The sequence below is a fragment of the Mesoplodon bidens genome (genome assembly GCF_964165515.1).
Source record: "Mesoplodon bidens genome assembly, chromosome: 3".
Lineage (NCBI taxonomy): Eukaryota > Metazoa > Chordata > Mammalia > Artiodactyla > Ziphiidae > Mesoplodon > Mesoplodon bidens.
In genome coordinates, this window is record NC_138178.1 from 58,396,043 (window position 1) to 58,416,860 (window position 20,818).

The window sequence follows — 20,818 nt, forward strand, 5'->3', positions numbered from 1 at the left end:
GAAGGCTGGACTTGGACTTGGGGGTAGCCAAAAGGAAAGATGGCTGTTGCCTCCAAGACCTGTCCATTCCAACCCCTCCTAACCAAGAATTTCCCACCACCCACTGTGTTAAGACAAAACAATGCGGTCCACAAAGCCCATTCTTCTGTCTGCAGGAAAAGAATAAAACCCATGTTGCCTCACCCAGGCAAGGCAGCAGCCACAAGGAGACACCCTGCCTGAACAGATTGAGAAAACAACAACTCTTTTAGGATCCCTAAGAGAGATAGGACACAGGGTAAACCACTGCCCCCAAGATTAGAGAGACCAACAGGCAGGTACAGAGAATAACAGCTTAATGGAGCAGAGATTCACCAGGCAAAACGGCTACAGGAGCCAGTGCTGGGTAGGAAAACCTGAACTGTAACTGAGGAATTGAGGACCCCGTCACAGGGGGACTGCCACAATATTATGAGATTTACCTCCAGGAGCTTCATCAGGTTCCACAGTAAACAGCAGAGAAAGATCCCCTCAGGCTTCCAGGAGGGGGAGGGGGAAAGGAACCATTCTGAAATATGCCAGAGCACTCTGTTCTTCTTAACACCTGCCCTCAGAAGAAACTAGTTAAGTAGAGTATAACTGACCTGGGGTAAGGGAAAACCCAACTCCAGCCCACTCTAGCCAGCCTGTTCTACCTAAGGGGGTGGGAGTGGGAGTGGGGATGAGAAACACTTGTGAAGCTCACAGTCCAGAGGCAGAGGCTTACTAAGAGACTAAGACCTAATCACAGGACACAGGTCAACGGAAAGCTTCCCCTCCTCACCACACTGCCCCCTCCCCCAACATTACTAAAGGCCCATTACAGCCATTCCTTCTACCTGATACACCATGTCCAGCTATCAAAAAAAATTACAAGCCACACTGAAAGGCAAAAATTTGAAGAGATGGAGCAAGCATCAGAACAAGACATGGCAGGAATGTTGGCATTATCAGACTGGGAAGTTAAAATAACATGATTAATATGCTAGGGGCTCTAACGAGTAAAGTAATCAACATGCAAGAACAGATGGGCAATGTAAGCAGAGAGATGGAAATCCTAAGAAAGAACCAAAAAGAAATGCAAGAGATAGAAAACACTCTTACAGAAATGAAGAATGTCTCTGATGGGCTCATTAGTAGACTGGACACAGTTGAGGAAAGACTCTCTGAGTTTGAGGATATCTCAATAGAATCCTAAAAAGAAAAAGACTGAAAAAAAACAAACAAACAACAGAACAGAATATTCAAGGGCTATGGGGCAACTGCAAAGGGTATAACACACACAGTGGAAATACCAGAAGGAGAAGAAAGAAAGGAACAGAAGAAATATTTGAAACCATGATTGGGAATTTCCCCAAATTAATGTCACACACCAAACCAAAGATTCAGGAAGCTCAGAGAACACCAAGGAGGATAAATGCCAAAAAACACCCTACACCTGGGCACATAATTTTCAAATTACAGAAAATCAAAGATAAAGAAAAAATCCTGAAAGAAACTATAGGGGAAAAAATATCTTATCTATAGAGAATCAAAGATAAGAATTACACCCAATGTCTCCTCAGAACCCATGCAAGCAAGACAAGAATGGAGTGAAATATTTAAAGTGTTGAGTGAAACCACCAACCTAGAATTCTGTACTGTGTGAAATTATCCTTCAAAAATGAAGGAGAAATAAAGGCTTTCTTGGACCAACAGAACTGAGGGAATTTGCTGCCAGTATATCTGCTTTGCAAGAAATGTTTAAAAAGTTCTTTAGAGAGAATGAAAATAATATAGGTCAGAAATATGACCTACGTTAAGAAAGGAAGAACATCAAAGGATTAAGTGAAGGTAAAACAAAAACTTTTATTTTTCTTATTCTTTTAAATTTATTATTTATTGTTAAATACTATTATTACATTTTTCTTATTCTTAATTGATTTAATAGTTTGTTCAAAATAATAATGGCAATAATGTATTTGATTATGATGCATGTATATATACATATACATTTACATATGCTTATAGATGAGTGAAATGGTATATGGGAAATCTCTGTACCTTTCTCTTAATTTTTCTGTGAACCTAAAACTGTTCCAAAAAAATAGAGTCCTTTAAAAAAAAAGTCTATGGTTGGGATGGACATTAGTATTGTTAAAAAAAAAAAAAAAAAAACAACTTCATAGGTGATTCTAACGTGCAGCCAGGGCTGAGAACCACTATACAAGGAGAATTTCATTTAAAATTACTGATGGATGTTTTTCTTTGATTGATTCCCTTCACAAAATATTATTGAGCTCTTACTAGGTGCTAAGCACTGTGATAAGAGATGATGAACCAAAAAGACCAGTCTCCTGTTCTCATGTAGATTACAGTCTAAATAAAATAAGTATGCAATTCTTTAATAGTTATTACAGCTAAGAACAGAGCAGCCTGAACTCATCTAGGGGTTAGCAAAGTGTACCTAAGGAATTGACTTTTGAAGTGAGTTCTGAAGAATGAGTTGGAGTTATCTAGGTCAGGGTGATGTACTGAACTATCCAAGTAATTGCCCCAGCTGTCCTTGCCCTTTTGGGCAAATAGCCTATGAAGCTGGAGTTAGGTCTTCCTTGATCTGACTCTGATCTCTTCCTAAGTGGACAAGCATGCCCCTGGGTGACTGAAGACGATTACATATTTATTTCACTGGGTTAACGTGAGAAAACATTAAATGTAGGAAAGTGTTGTCTCTAGGGACAGCTACAGGTGTGTGGCTGAGGAAGGTAGGGGAAGGAGGCAAGATGGAGCACTGAACATAAAGAAATGCAACTTAAAACAAAAAGGTGTCATATTTGGTGGAGCCAATTGGCAAAGGCGGATAATACACAGTGCAGGTGAGAATGGAAAAATCTCTCTGACCCAGCAAATTCACTGTTAGGAAATTACCCTAGAGAATTATGGACATGGATATGTAAAGAGTCTAGCAGAGAAAGGGAGCGTGGCTGGGCTTAAATAATAGGATCATAGCCCTGTTGGCGGAGAGGTTTCTTTCTGAGAGAGGAAGAGTATGTACCGTGTGGGAGGTTGTCTCAGAGGCTGAATGACCATTGATCTCTCCATGTGGGATTATGTAAAAGCAGATTCATGTGTAGAAAAATTTCTACATAACAACCTCTCCCATCCTTTTAGTTTCAGTTCAGTTCAACATGCTTATTGAGGACCTGCTGAACAAGTCTTTGGCAGGGATAAAGAACTGCATTATAATGAGAATGGTTAACACCTGGCTTCCTGTCCTGCAGGAACATCTGAATGTTGAAATTGATATACTTAGAAATTAGCAGAATCTTCACACTGGGTCCCTGATCCATGGAGAGAGAGCTATTGTAGTTGGAAAACCCAGACCTCCCCCTTTTTACCAAATCAAAGAGTAATACTGCATCCCTGGGAAAATTGCAGCAATTAGTGCCACCATCAAACACTTGAAAGATGCAGAAGTGATAATTTCTCTCCCGTCTGCAATTTACCTGACAGTGTGGCTAATGCACAATTTAGAAGAACTTGGAGAATGGAACGACAATGACTTTAATAGCATCTGCTTTCGCAGATGTTGTCTCTTACATGGCCCCTGATATGTATTATCAATTTGGCAAGTGCTTTTCTCCATCTCAAGAAACAGTGACACCAGAAGCAGCTTGCTTTCACATGGAAGGGACTGCAGAATACTTTCAATATCTTGCCTCAGACTTATAGCAGCTCCATTGTTTTGTGCTTCAATTTTGTACTTAGAAACCTTGATCATCTCTCCAACCCATAGGACACAGTCCTGGTCCTCTACACTGATGTCATCATGCTAAGAGGGCTTGATGAGTGGGAAGGAATAGGTCCCCTGGCTGCCTTGGAAGACACAGGCATGCTGAAGTTGGTAGATAAATCCCAAGAAAAATCAGGGAACTACCATATCAGTAAAATTTCTGGGAGTCCAGTAGTCTGAGTTATGATAGATACTTGCTCTAGAATGAAAGACAAGACTCTTCATCTTGTGCTCCCCCTACAATCTTGACAGATATACTATACTTTATAGGATATTTTTGGAGAAGCAAAAGCTTGCCAGCTTTGAGTGAGGCCTAGAGAAATGGAACACTTCTCAGGCTAACTAGGCTGCAATGAAAGTAATCTGACCCCTAGCCTTTCTGGCCCAGTATATCCAGTGATGTTCAAAGTGTCTGTGGAAGATTGGGCTGTGTGGAGCTTGGGGCAAGCAGTATGAAGGCTACTGTATATATGGCCTAATATTTCCATTATTGTAATTTTCCTGTGATGGTACTACATGATTTTTGTTGTTATTGTTAATATTTTAAGAAAATTTTAATTGTGTAAAATATAGATAACATAAAATTTACCATGTTAACCAATTTTTTTTTTTTTTTTTGCGGTACGTGGGCCTCTCGCTGTTGTGGCCTCTCCCGTTGCAGAGCACAGGCTCCGGACGCGCAGGCTCAGCGGCCATGGCTCACGGGCCCAGCCGCTCCGCGGCATGTGGGATCCTCCCAGACCGGGGCACGAACCTGTGTCCCCTGCATCGGCAGGCGGACTCTCAACCGCTGTGCCACCAGGGAAGCCCCACGTTAACCAATTTTAAGTGTACAGTTCAGTGCTGTTAATTACATTCACATTATTATGCAACCATCCATCTCCAAAACTTTTTTTCACCTTGCAAAACTGAAACTCTGTATCCATTAAACAATCACTTTCCATTCCCTACTCCCCCAGCCCCTGGCAACCACCATTCTACTTGCTGTGTCTATGAATTTAACTGCTCTAAAGTACCCCAGGATTTTAATTTTGATCTCTGTATAGTATCTTTTGCTCTCTAGAAAGTCAAAATTTTCCTCATTACTCTTTAAAAAAATTTCCTGAACACTCTTGTACATTTGATTTTCCAGTTGAGTTTTTGAGTGAGCCTATCAAGTTTCATAAACAATTCAGATGGGATTTTTGATATCACATTGAATTACCATTTCTAACATGTGACAATTCAAACTTCAGAAGCAATTTGTAATGTATTAAAGCAAGTTAAGTCTATTATATAAAGCCATGAGACTCTAATGACTCCAAATGGAGAATTTCTTTTATTTTCAAATAAGTAGTCCTATACTCAGGTTAATTTTATTCTGGTAAGAAAATATTTTGTTTGAATTTAACTAAGTATATTCTCAGGATGTTTTCATTATATCCCTACAGAAGGATAAGACCCTTCCCGTGGACTATTAATGACCAGGCTCATGAGACTTTCTGCTCCTCCAACACATGGTGTTAGAAGGGGAAGGACAGGGGCATGGAGGGTGTTGGGGGGAGGAATCTAAAGACTGAGGTTACAACCTCAAATTTTCAAAATAGTTTTGTATCAGATAACCTAACATTCCTAACTAGGTTTTAGCCAACTTGTATCATAAAATGATTTGATTCTCCCCAAATTCCTTCCACCGTATGCCAACCAGCCATAGAGTGAGCTTTTGTTGACCCTCACAAATGCTATAATTCAATATGGTGTGTGGAATCTGTGTAGCATGGTAGTCCTAAAGGTATTGTCTCATAATTTTACTTTCTTTGATGATAAATATACATCTTTTTAAAAATAGATCTTTATTGGAGTTTAATTGCTTCACAATACTATGTTAGTTTCTGTTGTACAACAAAGTGAATCAGCTATATGCATACATATATCCCCATATCCCCTCCCTCTTGAGCCTCCCTCCCACCCACCCTATCCCACATCTCTAAATCATTGCAAAGCACCGAGCTGATCTCCCTGTGCTATGCTGCTGCTTCCCACTAGCTATTTTACATTTGGTAGTGTATACATGTCAATGCTACTCTCACTTTGCCCCAGCTTCCCCCTCCCATCCCGTGTCCTCAGGTCCATTCTCTATGTCTATGTCTTTATTCCTGCCCTGCCACTAGGTTGATCAGTACCATTTTTTTTTCTAGATTCCTTATATGTGTGTTAGCATACGGTATTTGGTTTTCTCTTTCTGACTTACTTCACTCTGTATGACAGACTCTAGGTCCATCCACCTCACTACAAATAACTCAATTTCGTTTCTTTTTATGGCTGAGTAATATTCCACTGTATGTATGTGCCACATCTTCTTTATCCATTCATTTGTCAGTGGACACTTAGGTTGCTTCCATGTCCTGGCTACTGTAAATAAAGCTGCAGTGAACATTGTGGTACATGACTTTTTTTTTTTTGCGGTACACAGGCCTCTCACTGTTGAGGCCTCTCCCGTTGCGGAGCACAGGCTCCTGACACGCAGGCTCAACGGCCATGGCTCACGGGCCCAGCTGCTCCACGGCATGTGGGATCTTCCTGGACCGGGGCACGAACCCGTGTCCCCTGCATCGGCAGGCGGACTCTCAACCACTGAGCCACCAGGGAAGCCCACATGACTCTTTTTGAATTATGGTTTTCTCAGGGTATATGCCCAGTAGTGGGATTGCTGGGTCATATGGTAGTTCTGTTTTTAGTTTTTTAAGTATTCTCTATACTGTTCTCCATAGTGGTTGTATCAATTTACATTCCCACCAACATTGCAGGAGGGTTCCTTTTTCACCACACCCTTTCTAGCATTTATTGTTTCTAGATTTTCTGATAATGGCCATTCTGACGATTAATATACAACTTTAAGAACACTTTTAAAATCATGCCTAGGACCATGGAGCTTATAATGTGATGTGGGATAGTGCCCCTTTCCCAGAAGAGGAATCCATTAAAACCCTACCAGTTCATGTATGGATGTGTCCCATTCAGCTCTTCTAAGCAGAGGCAAACAACTTATTTCATGTAGTACAGGGATTGGAGAGGGTTACCTAGGAGCCAGAACTCCCATTACAGAGAGTAAATGAGGATAAACGGAATATATGGACAGAGACTTCCTTAGTCTGAGTGGTAGAATTTGATATTGGAAAATTCCTGGACTGATAATCAAATCAAAATCCAATGCATTATAGTTAAGTTTTTAGAAACGTCCTGGCTTCACACATCTTGATGATTATTCTTTCATGTGGTCTAGAACATTGAAAGAAGACTTCTCTGGATGGCATTCTAATTGTACCAAATTTGAATCAATCACTTTGTAAGTTGAAGTAGTCAAAAAGTATATATGACTGACCACATGCTTGACATTAAAGAAATTTTTTTTTACAGAATGAAATAATGCTGTTTGCAGCAACATGGACGGATCTAGAGATGATCATACTAAGCAAAGTAAGTCACAAAGAGAAAGACAAATACCATATGATATCACTTATATGTGGAATCTAAAATATGACACAAATGAACCTATCTATGAAACAGAAACAGACTCACAGACATAGAGAACAGACTTGTGGTTGCCAAAGTGGGGGGAGTGGAGGAGGGAAGTATTGGGAGTTTGGGGTTAGCAGATGCAAACTATTATATATAGGATGGATAAACAACAAGGTCCTACTGTACAGCACAGGGAACTATATTCAATATCCTGTGATAAACCATAATGGAAAAGAATATATATGTATAACTGGATCACTTTGTTGTACAGCAGAAATTAACACAACATTGTAAATCAACTACACTTCAGTAAAATTTAAAAAAAAATTTACACCACACTTTAGAAAAAACACTCCCCTACATATTTTACAAATAGAACTTATGTTTGTAGTTCCTGAGATAACTTTTATATGACTTTGATTATTTTACATATGTCAAAAAGAAATAGAGTTACATCCCACATATAAAGGCTGAGTGGTTTACTCATGCTACATGGCAGTACTGAGAATGGGACAACCAGATGTGCCGTGCCTCCTGAGATGATGAAACATGCAGTGCACAGCAGCACAGAGGCAGTGCCCTTGCCTAAGAAAGAAAAAATCCTGAACCCGAGTCTAATCAACCAGTGGATCCAACAACATGTTAAACAACATCACAAGGATACAGTCAGTTTAAAGATACCTTTTTATTAAAGAACATCACCACTTTCCAGATTATTCGTATACACTATTGAACTAGTTCCACAGAATTAAAATTTTACACACCCACCATAATGAACAAGAATTCATCTTACTGAACCTTGACCAGAATTGCTTATTGTATAATTAATTTTAAATACTGTACACTATTTGTATTAGGCAAAATGACATTTGTTATTACATTAATTTGCATACAGGTGAAGCTAAATGTATTTTTGCCTGTTAGTTATTTTTTCTTTTTTTTTTTTAGAATCGTCTATTTATATTTTTTGCCTATTGATCTGTTTGATCCTTGATGGTTTTCTTACTTCTACTGGAGGCCTTTATTTGGTAAAGATATTTACCACTTATCGTATTTGTTGCAATCTTTTTCCAGCTTTTAGTTGGTCTTTTAATTTTGTTTATAGTCTCATATAGATTTCAAACATTTTAATGCTGTTAAATACGCTGCTACTTTCCTTTGAGTTTCTGACATTGCTCTTAAAATTAGGAAGTTATTTCTCATTTAGGGAGATACGCTGCTTGATGAATAGAACCTGATAGATATGCAACTCTATTTTTTTCTATTTATGGCTTTAAGCTTACATATTTAACTCCTTGATCTACCTACGCATTTTTTTGTCATAAGGTAGGAAAACAGGATCTAACTTATTTTTTCCCCAAATAAAAAAACCTGTGGCTTGAGTACTATATTGAATAATTCCTATTTTCATATAATTATTAGTAAGTGAAGTTATAATGTCATCAAGACCCCATGTTCCTTCTTTATTGCTGATTTAGAAAGACCAATTTTGCCAAGACCTGAATTGCTTTGGTCTGGATATATTTTGCTCTATTTTATTGTTTCTTTGAGGTAAAAATGGAGGCTAGCTTTTTCCTCCCTTATATTACTGAATAACAAACAAGAGATCAACTCATTTGCATTTGATATTAGTGAATATTTTGCCTGTTTTACATTTCATAATTTAATATCATTTAATTTTCACCAGTAGCAATACATTTTGATTTCTGTTTGCATACACTAGCTAAAACTAGGAAAGTCAATTTCTTAAATTACTAAAGGTGAAATCCTGACTGATTCTGGCTTTAAAATATACTCCAAAAGGGAAGTTCAAAATTTAAAAAAATCAATTCACAGAGAAAATAAATAACAGCCAGCATGTCTACTGAATTAAAGGACCACATGAAATAAAGAGAAGGTGAATTTTGTCATGGGAGGAGGGGACAAGAGGGCTGCCTGCCCGAGGAGAGAGCCAGAGTGGGGGACAGCCCAGACATTCCAGAGTCGCTGTGAGATCCAGGGAGAACCCAGCAGGGCTGCATTCTGGTATGCTGCTGGAAGATATCTTTTAATATATTGAAAACTCCATGGTGAAAACATTGTCTGCCTCGGGATACAACACTGGGTTTAAGTATACTAAATGATGCCAAAGAAGGAGCACATGCCAAGTGTATGTGAGCCTTCCACGGCCATTCCTGTATGTCAGAATTGAGCACAGGTGCTGGGACTGAGTAGAAAAATCATCCAGTGAAGACAGAGTTGTGTTATCCATTGAATTATTAATACACTGTTAAAATATTTCACTCTTCACACAGCTGACATTTTGAGTTCATTCTTTTACAAATTAGTAAAGAAGCAAGCCAAATTGCTCAAGCTAAGTTATACAAGCTTTTCAAAGGTAAGAGCAGAAAATGTTCAGAAACTGTTCAGTGAGGGCCCACACTAGCTAGACCAGAATGTCTCAATAAATTAAAGCTAAAGGTAAACATGCAGCTTAGTTTACCATGCTTTTGTAATAAATATAAAGTGTTTGTATTGACGTATTTTATGTTTCCTCCCCGCGGGGGAGGAAAAAAACCCATAAACGTCTGTCCTTAGAAGCAGAGAGTATCATGGTATCAATATGACCCATCACTAAAGGGTAAAGCTAGCCAGGGAAGAAAATGGAAAAGTTTGGAACAACCTATGCCTTCACTGGACATGTAAAACATCTCCACCTGATGGTGTCATTACCAGCATAATGGAACGCTCTTTGACAATGCCTAGGGTCTATTTAAATATTGGACCAAGGTGGAGCTGGCCATGCAGATGTGCAATACAGTACATCTTCAAGTGTCTGCTATGGGTCTGTCCCCAACCACTGCAATTAACTGTTGGGACCCTGTGTGGGTCTCACCTCGTCCATGAGCCTTCAGGGATGGGGCACTAACCCCTGAATATTCCTGCTTCTGGTCTAGCTCCCAACAAGCTCTCCTGTGTACTCACTGAAGAGCATTCCAGAGGGGCCCACAGTTTATAGAGACGCTGTCTGGAAGGTCTCACAGACATTAATTTATATTGGAAAAAAAGAAAAAGAAAACATTTGGGAGAACCATGGCTGCCTTTGTGTACAAAATATAATTTTTTTATTGTTTTGCACTTTAAACAATAGATTCTTTTACAGCTGAACTTCTAGGCCCAAATCTTTTCGACCTTGAATTACACTTGAAAAATGAGCACAAACAGATTGTGAAAGATGATTGCGAGGTTGTGGAAAGTACTGATGTCAGAATCAAAAGAACAGAGTTTAAGTTTCTGCTCGTTTAGTTCCTGAATGTGTGATCTTGAGCAAGACACTTGACCCATATACAAAAGATGTAAACAAAATAGAAGAAAAAGTTAGTGTTAAAGAAGATACATGAAAACTTTGGGCTGGCCAAAAAGTTCATTTGGCTTTTTTCCATAGGATGGCTCTAGTAGCCCTTAGTTGTCTTTAACTTCATTTGAAACCATTTTGTTAGATTGTATGTGACAGCTGTCATATCAGCGTGCATTTAAAAAAACATCAAAATTGGTGAATTTTTGTGTAGCCGTTTTAATATTGAAGACTGAAGAAAAAAAGCAACATTTTCGGCATATTATGCTTTAATATTTCAAGAAAGGTAAAACCACAACTGAAATGCAAAAGATTTGTGCAGTGTACGGAGAAGGTGCTGTGACTGACTGAACATGTCAAAAGTGGTTTGCGAAGTTTCGTGCTGGAGATTTCTCACTGGAGGATGTTCCACAGAGTTGGGTAGACCAGTTGAAGTTGATAGCAATCAAATCGAGACATTAGGGGCTTCCCTGGTGGCGCAGTGGTTGAGAGTCCGCCTGCCGATGCAGGGGACACGGGTTCGTGCCCCGGTCTGGGAAGATCCCACATGCCGCAGAGCGGCTAGACCCGTGAGCCTTGGCTGCTGAGCCTGCGCGTCCGGAGCCTGTGCTCCGCAATGGGAGAGGCCACGACAGTGAGAGGCCCGCGTACCACAAAAAAAAAAAAAAAAAAAAAAAAAAAAAATCGAGACATTAATTGAGAACAATCAATGTTATACCACATGGGAGATAGCTGACATACTCAGAATGTGCAAATCAAGCTTTGAAAATCATTTGCACCAGCTTGATTATGTCAATTGCCTTGATGTTTGTGTTCCACATAAGTTAAGCGAAAACAACCTTCTTGACCATATTTCCTCATGTGATTCTCTACTTAAACATAACGAAAACGTTCTGTTTTTAAAACCAATTGTGATGGGCAGTGAAAAGTGGATACTGTACAATAATATGGAATGGAAGAGATCGTGGGGCAAGCGAGATGAACCACCACCAACCACACCAAAGGCCGGTCTTCATCCAAAAAAGGTGATGTTGTGTGTATGGTGGGACTGGAAGGGAGTCTTCTATTATGAGCTCCTTCTGGAAAACCAAACAATTAATTCCAACAATTACTGCTCCCAATTAGATCAACTGAAAGCAGCCCTCGACGAAAAACGTCCAGAATTAGTCAACAGAAAATGCATAATCTTCCATCAGGATAATGCAAGACCGCATGTTTCTTTGACGACCAGCAAAAACTGTTACAGCTTGGCTGGGAAGTTCTTATTCATCTGCTGTACTCACCAGACATGGCACCTTCAGATTTCTATTTATTTCGGTCTTTACAAAATTCTCTTAATAGAGAAAATTACAATTCCCTGGAAGACTGTAAAAGGCACCTGGAACAGTTCTTTGCTCAAAAAGGTGAAAAGTTTTGGGAAGATGGAATTATGAAGTTGCCTGAAAAATGGCAGAAGGTAATGGAACAAAAAGGGTAAATATGTTGTTCAATAAAGTTCTTGGTGAAAATGAAAAATGTGTCTTTTATTTTTACTTAAAAACCAAGGGACGGGGACTTCCCTGGCGGTCCAGTGGTTAAGACTTCGCCTTCCAATGCAAGGGGTGCAGGTTTGATCCCTGGTCCGGGAGCTAAGATCCCACATGCCTTGCTGCCAAAAAAACCAAAACATAAAACAGAAGCAATATTGTAACAAATTCAATAAAGGCTTTTAAAAATGGTCCACATCCAAAAAAAAAAAATCTTAAAAAACCCCCCCAAAAATGAAGGAGCTTTTTGGCCAACCCAATACTAACGTATTTAACATCCCATATCCTCTAAATAATCTTTACAAGATTATTTTCTGTAATAATCAGTAATAATAATTTTCTTGATTTGTTCTTTAGTTTTTTACAACAACTAACTATTTAAAAAGAATTGATATAGGGCTTCCCTGGTGGCGCAGTGGTTAAGAATCCGCCTGCCAATGCAGGGGACACGGGTTCGAGCTCCGGTCCGGGAGGATCCCACATGCCGTGGAGCAACTAAGCCCGTGCACCACAACTACTGAGCCTGCACTCTAGAGCCCGCGAGCCATAACTACTGAAGCCCACATGCCTAGAGCCCGTGCTCCGCAAAGAGAAGCCACTGTGATGAGAAGTCCGCTCACTGCAACAAAGAGTAGCCCCGCTCACCACAACTAGAGAAAGCCCACGCACAGCAATGAAGACCCAACGCAGCCAAAACAAAAAAGAATTGATATAAATTTTAAAGATATTTCACATGTGAAGTAAAATTTGCACTTACCAATAAAAAATGTATTTCACAATTGGCACGCTATTTCAGTTTTCAATAAAAACTCCACGAGGTCGCAAAGAGTGATGGAATTGAAGTAACTCAGGCTCTGCTTCCCTCATTGCCTAATGTCAAATTTACCATCTAAAGGCATCTAAATGCACCTAAAATCGTATCACAAGCTCTGGAGGCACACACACTACACCAAAGAAAGCTTGAACGATCCTGAATGGTTTGAACTTAATATCAAAACAAAAGTGCATAGCTGAGTGTGTTGTGGTCAACGGTATAACTGGGAGTTTCCCAAATTAGTCTCCACATAAAGCATAATGCTTACCAAAGTATAAGTGATAAACAGATGTGCTAATTCAAAGCTTACATATGTTCTTAAAGCTCACAATAACTACTATTGTTTAGAACATAGACCAATAACCTTTTTTTTCAGGGAAGAGTATTTTTTAAAAAATGTTATTGAAGTATAGTTGATTTACAATGTTGTGTTAATTTCTGCTGTACAGCAAAGTGACTCAGTTATACATGTATATATATATATATATATATATATTCTTTTTCATATTCTTTTCCATTATGGTTTATCACAGGATATTGACTATAGCTCCCTGTGCTATACAGTAGGACCTTGTTGTTTATCTGTCCTATATGTAATAGTTTGCATCTGCTACCCAAACTCCTAGTACTTTCCTCCCCCCAGGGAAGAGTGTTTTTTTGCGGGGGAGGGAAGAGTATTTTTTATCATTGACATGTTTTAGAATTGTCAGAAGTAGTGATAACAAAAAGCAGATCAGCTTTCAGTCAGTTTTATTATTATTTCTAAATTCTCTTCAGTGTTCCCCTGTTGCCTGCTTACCTTGCCCTTGGTAATCCACCCTCCCAAGTCTCTTGCATTTCCCACTTTAATGGTGAGATAACCACTGACTCACACCCGCCAGCCCACCTCCCCCCAGCAACCTATCATGGCCCAGGGCTCATATTCACAGAGGGTTTTACATTTAGATGTGCCATCTATATGAATCTATTCTTTTTTTTTTAATATATGAAACGGTATTTATTCTATGGCCCTGGTAGTTTTGGGACCAAACCCATAACTTGCTATTCACTGAGTGCACAATCCTGTTTGCACCAGCATTGTATTCTGCGTTCTATTACTCTAATATGTTGTTTCAGTTGAAAGATATTATGCTATCCTAATTCCCATACAACATACCACATTTCTAATTCAAATTTTTGGTCAAGGATCATATTTTTTATGAAGACCATAACATTCTTACTTGCTGTCTTTTTTGAGGCCCTGTAAACCTTCCTACCTAATTATTATTATTACTAATTAGTAGTCATGGTAATTACTTCTTGGCTGCCTGTATTCTACATTAGAATGTGAACTCTTCAGGAAAATGACCTATTTCTTCTTCACCTTTCTATCCACAGTGCTTAATTCTGTGTCCTATGTATTCTAGGTTCTCAAAACTTTATGCTTAGTGAATGAATATTAAATTAATGAACTGAAATTCTGGATATATGATTTTAGTTTCCATGTAAACTCTAATTGTGGTGGATTGAGAAAAAATACACAATTATCTTTGTCTGTATATGTTGAAGGTTTGTATACATCCTCCACAAGTGGGTATTGATTTAAGAGGTGAGATTGTGAATGTGGATTTGAGAATCTTCTTAATATTTAACAATGAGAATTTCCTTTTCTGTTCAAACTTATTTGACTGTGCCCTATTTTCTTCAGTAAAAAGCATGAACTCTTAAGCATCGTAGTCAAGGTCCTTCCTGATGTGCTGTTTCCTTATTGTTTAGTTTCACGGTTCAGCTTTTCCCTATGATGCTTCTTTCACTTAGAATGTTATTATGTAGTTGATTTCTTTCAACCTTATGAAGCTGTTCTTGTGGTCACAGAGACAGACCAACAAGAATGAAGGAAGATGTTCACCTTACAATTTTTAACTTGTGTCATTACTGGACTGCTACACATACATTAATATTTAAGATTTAAGATTATTAAGATTATTTAAGATTTAAATAAGATTTAAATTAAGATTATTAAGATTATTATTAAGATTATTAAGATTAATAATTATTAAGATTAAGAATAATTATTAAGATTATTAAATTAAGATTTATTTAAGATTATTTAATATTTAAGATTATTAAGTTTAAGATTCTGAAATTATCTTGTGACTAGCACAAGCATAATGTATTGTACATTTGGGGTGTTTGAAGTAGGTTATTTTGTTGTTATATGTAAATGTTAAAATGTGCCACAATTTTTAATAACCATTTTGTCATTTCTACAAAATGACAAAGTAGTAGATGTAGCTGAGCCTGTTTGCACTACTAGGGTGACCAATCTTATGAGTTTTCCAGGAACTAAGGGGGGTTTTCTGGGTTACAGGACTTTCAGTGCCAAAACTGGGACAGTTCAGGCAAACCCAGATGGTTAGCCATCCTACCTGAGCCCCTCAGAGAACAGCACACTCTGAACTTATAGGATGGCTGGTTTTTCACGTGCTGAGTCTGGCAGTCTTTTCTGAAGAGAAGCAGAAGCCAGCCATTTCCCCTTCATGCTGAAACAGGCTCTCAGACTAGGAGCCTTCAGCCTAGAAACATGACTGCCTCCATACACCGCTGTCCTCTCCTCCTTAAACTGATGACCTCTTTCTAACTCAAACAGAGCATTTCTTTGATGACAACAACAACAAATGCTATTAGGTAATGTCCTTTATATAAGTCACAGTAGAGTGTTTTACAACTAATACAAGAAGAATGTAGAAATTTTGCAAATTTTAAAGAACGTAGAGATTTAGCTTTCTGAAGATCATCCGAGGCTGCTGCTACACCTGTGTGATGTAAATCAGAAAGCCCTGGATTTGGGGTTTCAGAGCTGAAATTTGAAGTGTCCAAGATAGTTGAGGGATCCAGACTTTTGACTATGTAATGAAATAAGAGGCTTGGAGAGTATATGCTCCTGCTAACACTATACCATGTGAGGTAAATAACTAAAAAATCAATACACAATGTTACTGACAACCAAGCTATTGTCTTGTGGCGATTTTGTGCTGAAACAGATAGCAGTAAAAGAGACTGGTGGAGTTTTTCATGTATAATATGTTGCCCTCCAACCAAAGGCATGATCTGGGGCAATCCGTAAATGATGATTTATGGCAGGACTCAGTTGTTGAAATAAGTCATTTGTGAGCAAGTTTGATGAACATCTTTGCCTGTTTTTACTTTAAAAACAATAAAATAAAAGGCATCTAGGTCTGAAAGATAATCATCAACATGTAAGAAGAATAGCTTACAGAAACTTCATTAACTGAACACTTAAAACTTGGTCTTTTGCAGCACCCGTAAGATTTAAGCTGCAAGGTCAGTCAAACAAAGGCAATTGTCGTTGATGAATGATTGAACATGCATTAGCTTCATGAAAGTGGAGAGCCAAATAGGAAGGTCCCAGAACAAGGGTATGATTTGAACACTCACATCTGTGTTTGTTGGAAGGTATATTGGTACAAATCTTTTGGGAGGCCATTTGGCCTTATATACAAAAATTTTAAATACAATGTCCTCTGATTGAGCAAGGCCATGTCTAAGAATTTGGTGCATTGACATATTGACACGGATCTGCAAAAATATATGAACAAGGAAAGCTTATTGCTGAATATTTATAATATTTATGATAGTGAAAAGTGGACAACCTGTATGTCTCATAGTAGAGTTAAAAACTTTATTGTAGATCCATACTGAAGAATGCTATGAAGCCATCAGAAAGCAGGAGGTAGGTTTATGTACTTTGGCTTGGAAATAGGACTGGGATATATTGGGGAGAAGATGGCAAGTTGCAGGGCAGCATGCATAGTATGATTTTATTTTGTAAAATAAATTTAAGAAAACAATCTGAATACACATTTAATGTGCGCTCCTAAATAATTCAGGAAATACTATATTTGCAGCAAACTGTTAAGAGTGGTTAATGCTTGGGAGTGGGGTGCTTCATTTGAATTTTTTAAGATGTACTTACCTTACTTTTTGTGTTTTAAGACAAAATTTATTTTTTCTTTCTTTTGAGAACCAGGGAGCATGTTGTCACTTGGGTCCTGACCGAAAATCATCATACTTTTCCCTTGCACTGACCACATCCGAGACAAAAGACAGTGGTGATTGGCTATAAAAAGACACCATTGACACTGTAAGTAAAATCAGGCCTCGCCATCAAAAGAGAGAGCTGCTCTATCCTGTGGTATTTTTGGCAAAAGATTTCAGCTGGGTAATGTACTAAAGCCACTTATCAAATAGAGATAATATATTTATTTAAGGAATTAAAGTTATATATTTGTGCCTATTTATATTGCTCTATTTTAAGTTTGGAGGTTGGAGAATGCTTTTTCCTCTTCCCTAAGTTATTTCTCATTTCCTGGGTCTTCCCAAGCCTACATCTGTCTCTCTCTAGACACCATTCAATTAAAGTAAATTTTAAGATATTTTAAAACAGGAAGCAGAAGCTGTCTTGTGAGTGGCTCTAAAAGAAATGTTATTTCTGGAAGTTTCCAAATGGGCTAAGGGAATAGAGTGGGTCAGGACATACTTGTGGGATCCAACAAGTAATATAACAATTATTAAGAGACTGAAGAGCAACTACCCAAAGACCAAGAGTACTCACCACTCTGGCACTTCTGTCTCCACCCGTGAATAATGCCTATCAATCAACTTAGTACCTGTGAAAGCAACCAAAGAACTAACAGAGAGTATTAAAAATATATTATTCAATTGCTTTGAATAATAGCAGTTTAATCTTGGAAAACATCATTTGAACTCTTATAAAGGGATTTTAAAAACTTTTAACTGAAGTATAGTCTACAAACACAAAAGTACACATATAATAAATGTACAGCTTGTTAAATTTTCATAAACTCAACACTTCCATGTAAGTAGCATCCAGATTAAGAAATAGTACATTATCAATACCCCAGGAACGCCTTATTGTTCTTTTTTTTTTTTCTTTTTCTTTTTTTCAGTACGCAGGCCTCTCACTGTTGTGGCCTCTCCCGTTGCAGAGCACAGGCTCCAGACGCGCAGGCTCAGCAGCCATGGCTCACGGGCCCAGCCGCTCCGCGGCATGTGGGATCTTCCCGGACTGGGGCACAAACCCGCGTCCCCTGCATCAGCAGGCGGACTCCCAACCACTGCGCCACCAGGGAAGCCCCGCCTTATTGTTTTTAACGTCAGGTGACAGTATATGTGTGGGCCTTTTTCTGGGCTCTCCTGGGAAGGATCAATGTTGTCACAATATTAAGTTCTCCAGTTTAGCAACATGGTTTATCTCTTACAAAGGGAAGCTTTATGATTCAACAGCGTTCCTGGGAAATGCAGGAAAATCAGGAAGAAGTGACTAAGTTCATCAGTTTCTCTGGGGCTTCTGAGGGGACCTGCAGGGAGATGTCCTGCTTCACCACTTCCTCCAGGAAGAAGGTGGATATGCCCCTTGGTTCATGGAATGGGTAAACTTGCCAGGTGGAGCCTCCAGTTTTCTAGCCATCACCCCCATTTCACCTTCCCAGTCACTGCAGGTATTTAGTGGCTTCCTCCCTCCGTAGGACGTACTCCATCATCTTATGCCACTTTTTTCTCCAGTTGCTCTGCTGAGAATTTTTAGGATGGCCCAGAGCAAAGCACTTTGGGGGCCTTCCATCTTAGTGCAGGGATCTTGGTCCAGCCTCCTTCCTTTCTGGTCACTTCTAGTGGTGCTGCTAGTTGTTCCTTGTGGATTTTGACATCCTATCGTGGAACTTTCCTAAATTTATTCTTCATGCTTGTGTGTCTTAAGGGCAAACAGGGATACATTCTTATTTTTTATTGAAGTATACTTGATGTACAATATAAGTTACAGGTATACAACATAGAATGCACAATTTTTAAAGGTTATACTCCATTTATAGTTCTTATAAAACATTGGCTATATTCCCTGTGTTGTATAATATATCCTTGTAGCCTACTTTATACCTAATAGCTTGTAACTCTTAATCCCCTACCCCTATATTGCCCCTCCCTTCTTCTCTCTCCCCACTGGTAACCACTAGTAGAAGCACTATAGAACCACTTGTTCTCTATATCTGTCAGTCTGCTTTTTTTGTCATTGTATTCACCAGTTTGTTGTATTTTTTTTTTAGATTTCACATATAAGTGATATCCTACAGTATTTGTCTTTCTCTGTCTGACTTATTTCACTTAGCATAATGCCCTGCAAGTCCATCTATGTTGCTGCAAATGACAAAATTTTATTCTTTTTTAATGGCTGAGTAGTATTCCATTCCATATATATATATATATACATACACACACATATATATATACACACCACATATTCTTTATCCATTTATCTGTTGATGGGCACTTAGGTTGCTTCCATATCTTGGAATATATACATTCTTTTTCTATATTCTTTTCCATTATGATTTATCCCATGAGATTGGATATAGTTCCCTGTGCTATACAGTAGAACCTTGTTGTTTATCCATTCTAAATGTAATAGTTTGCATCTTCCAACCCCAAATTCCCAGGCAATCCCTCTCCTTCCCCCTCCCCCTTGGCAAACACAAGTCTGTTCTCTATGTCTGTGAGTCTGTTTCTGTTTTGTAGATAGGTTCATTTGTGCCATATTTTAGATTCCACATGTAAGAGATAAATCATATGGTATTTGTCTTTCTCTTTCTGACTTACTTTACTTAGTATGATAATTTCTAGTTGCATCCATGTTGCTGCAAATGGCATTATTTTGTTCTTTTTTATGGCTGAGTAGTATTCCATTGTATATATGTACCACATTTCTATCCATTCATCCGTCGATGAACATTTAGGTTGTTTCCATGTTTTGGCTATTGTGAATAGTGCTGCTATAAACATAGGGGTGCATGTGTCTTTTTGAATTACAGTTTTGTTTGGGTATGTGTCCAATTGTGGGATTGCTGGATATGAGCAATATCCAGCAATTATCATATGATAATTCTATTTTTAGTTTTCTGAGGAATATTCATACTGTTTTCCATAGTGGCTGCACCAACTTAACATTCCCACCAACAGTGTAGGAGGGTTCCAAAAGGGATCCATTTTTACCTGAAATGCTTTGCCCTAATTTCCATGATAAAATTTTTAACATAAAGAAAGAACAAATTGAAGAGTTCATACAAATCAACTAGAGTTAACAATTGTTAACATTTGCCGTATTTGCCACACTGATCTTGTTAAAGTGTTGTAAAGTAAATACAGATGTTATCATATTTCACCCTAAACATCAGAAAGAATCTCTAAAAATTAGTACCTTTTCCTACATGACTAGAATAACATTATCATCTCTAACAATATTAACGATAATTCCATTATATAATCGAATATCTAGAAGTTATTCAAGATTTTCCAACTGTTCCCCAAATATCTTTACAGCTGCTTTATTCATGTGTTGTTTTCTTGTATGTTTCTTCATCTTGGACTACCTTATCATTCACTTGTTGTAACCCCACCACCTGGATTTGTCTGCTTGCTTCCTCAGAGCAGTGTGAGTTGTTTCTTCATCTCATCCAATTCCTTTCACCTAGGAGTTAAATATTTTTTGGCAAAAAATACTTCATAGGTAGTGATGTATATTTCATATTTCATCATGTTAGAAGGCACATGAATCTAATTCTCTCAACATTTGCAATGCTAAGATTGATCCTTGGGTGAAGATGATAACAGCCTGATCCTAGGATTATAAAATTACATTTTCCTGCTTGTGCTTAGCAAGTAATCTGTGAAGTGAAATTTTGCAAACATGTAAAACACTGGTTCCCCATCGATATTTCATAAAATGCATTTAACATCTTTTGTTGATCCTTACCTGAATTAACTCTCTCACTAAGGGGTTGTAA

The 20,818-nt window shown here is 38.3% G+C and overlaps 1 long non-coding RNA gene across 1 annotated transcript in view; it reads left to right on the top strand.

Annotated features, from left to right (window-relative positions):
- LOC308614812 overlaps nucleotides 1-17,120 on the top strand; it is a 100,264-nt gene extending 83,144 nt beyond the window's left edge. Inside the window, exons 3-4 of the long non-coding RNA XR_014015436.1 lie at nucleotides 7,187-7,246; nucleotides 16,987-17,120. This is a non-coding gene — a long non-coding RNA (uncharacterized lncRNA). The remainder of the gene's footprint in view (nucleotides 1-7,186; nucleotides 7,247-16,986) is intronic.
- The last annotated feature ends 3,698 nt before the right edge of the window (nucleotides 17,121-20,818 follow it).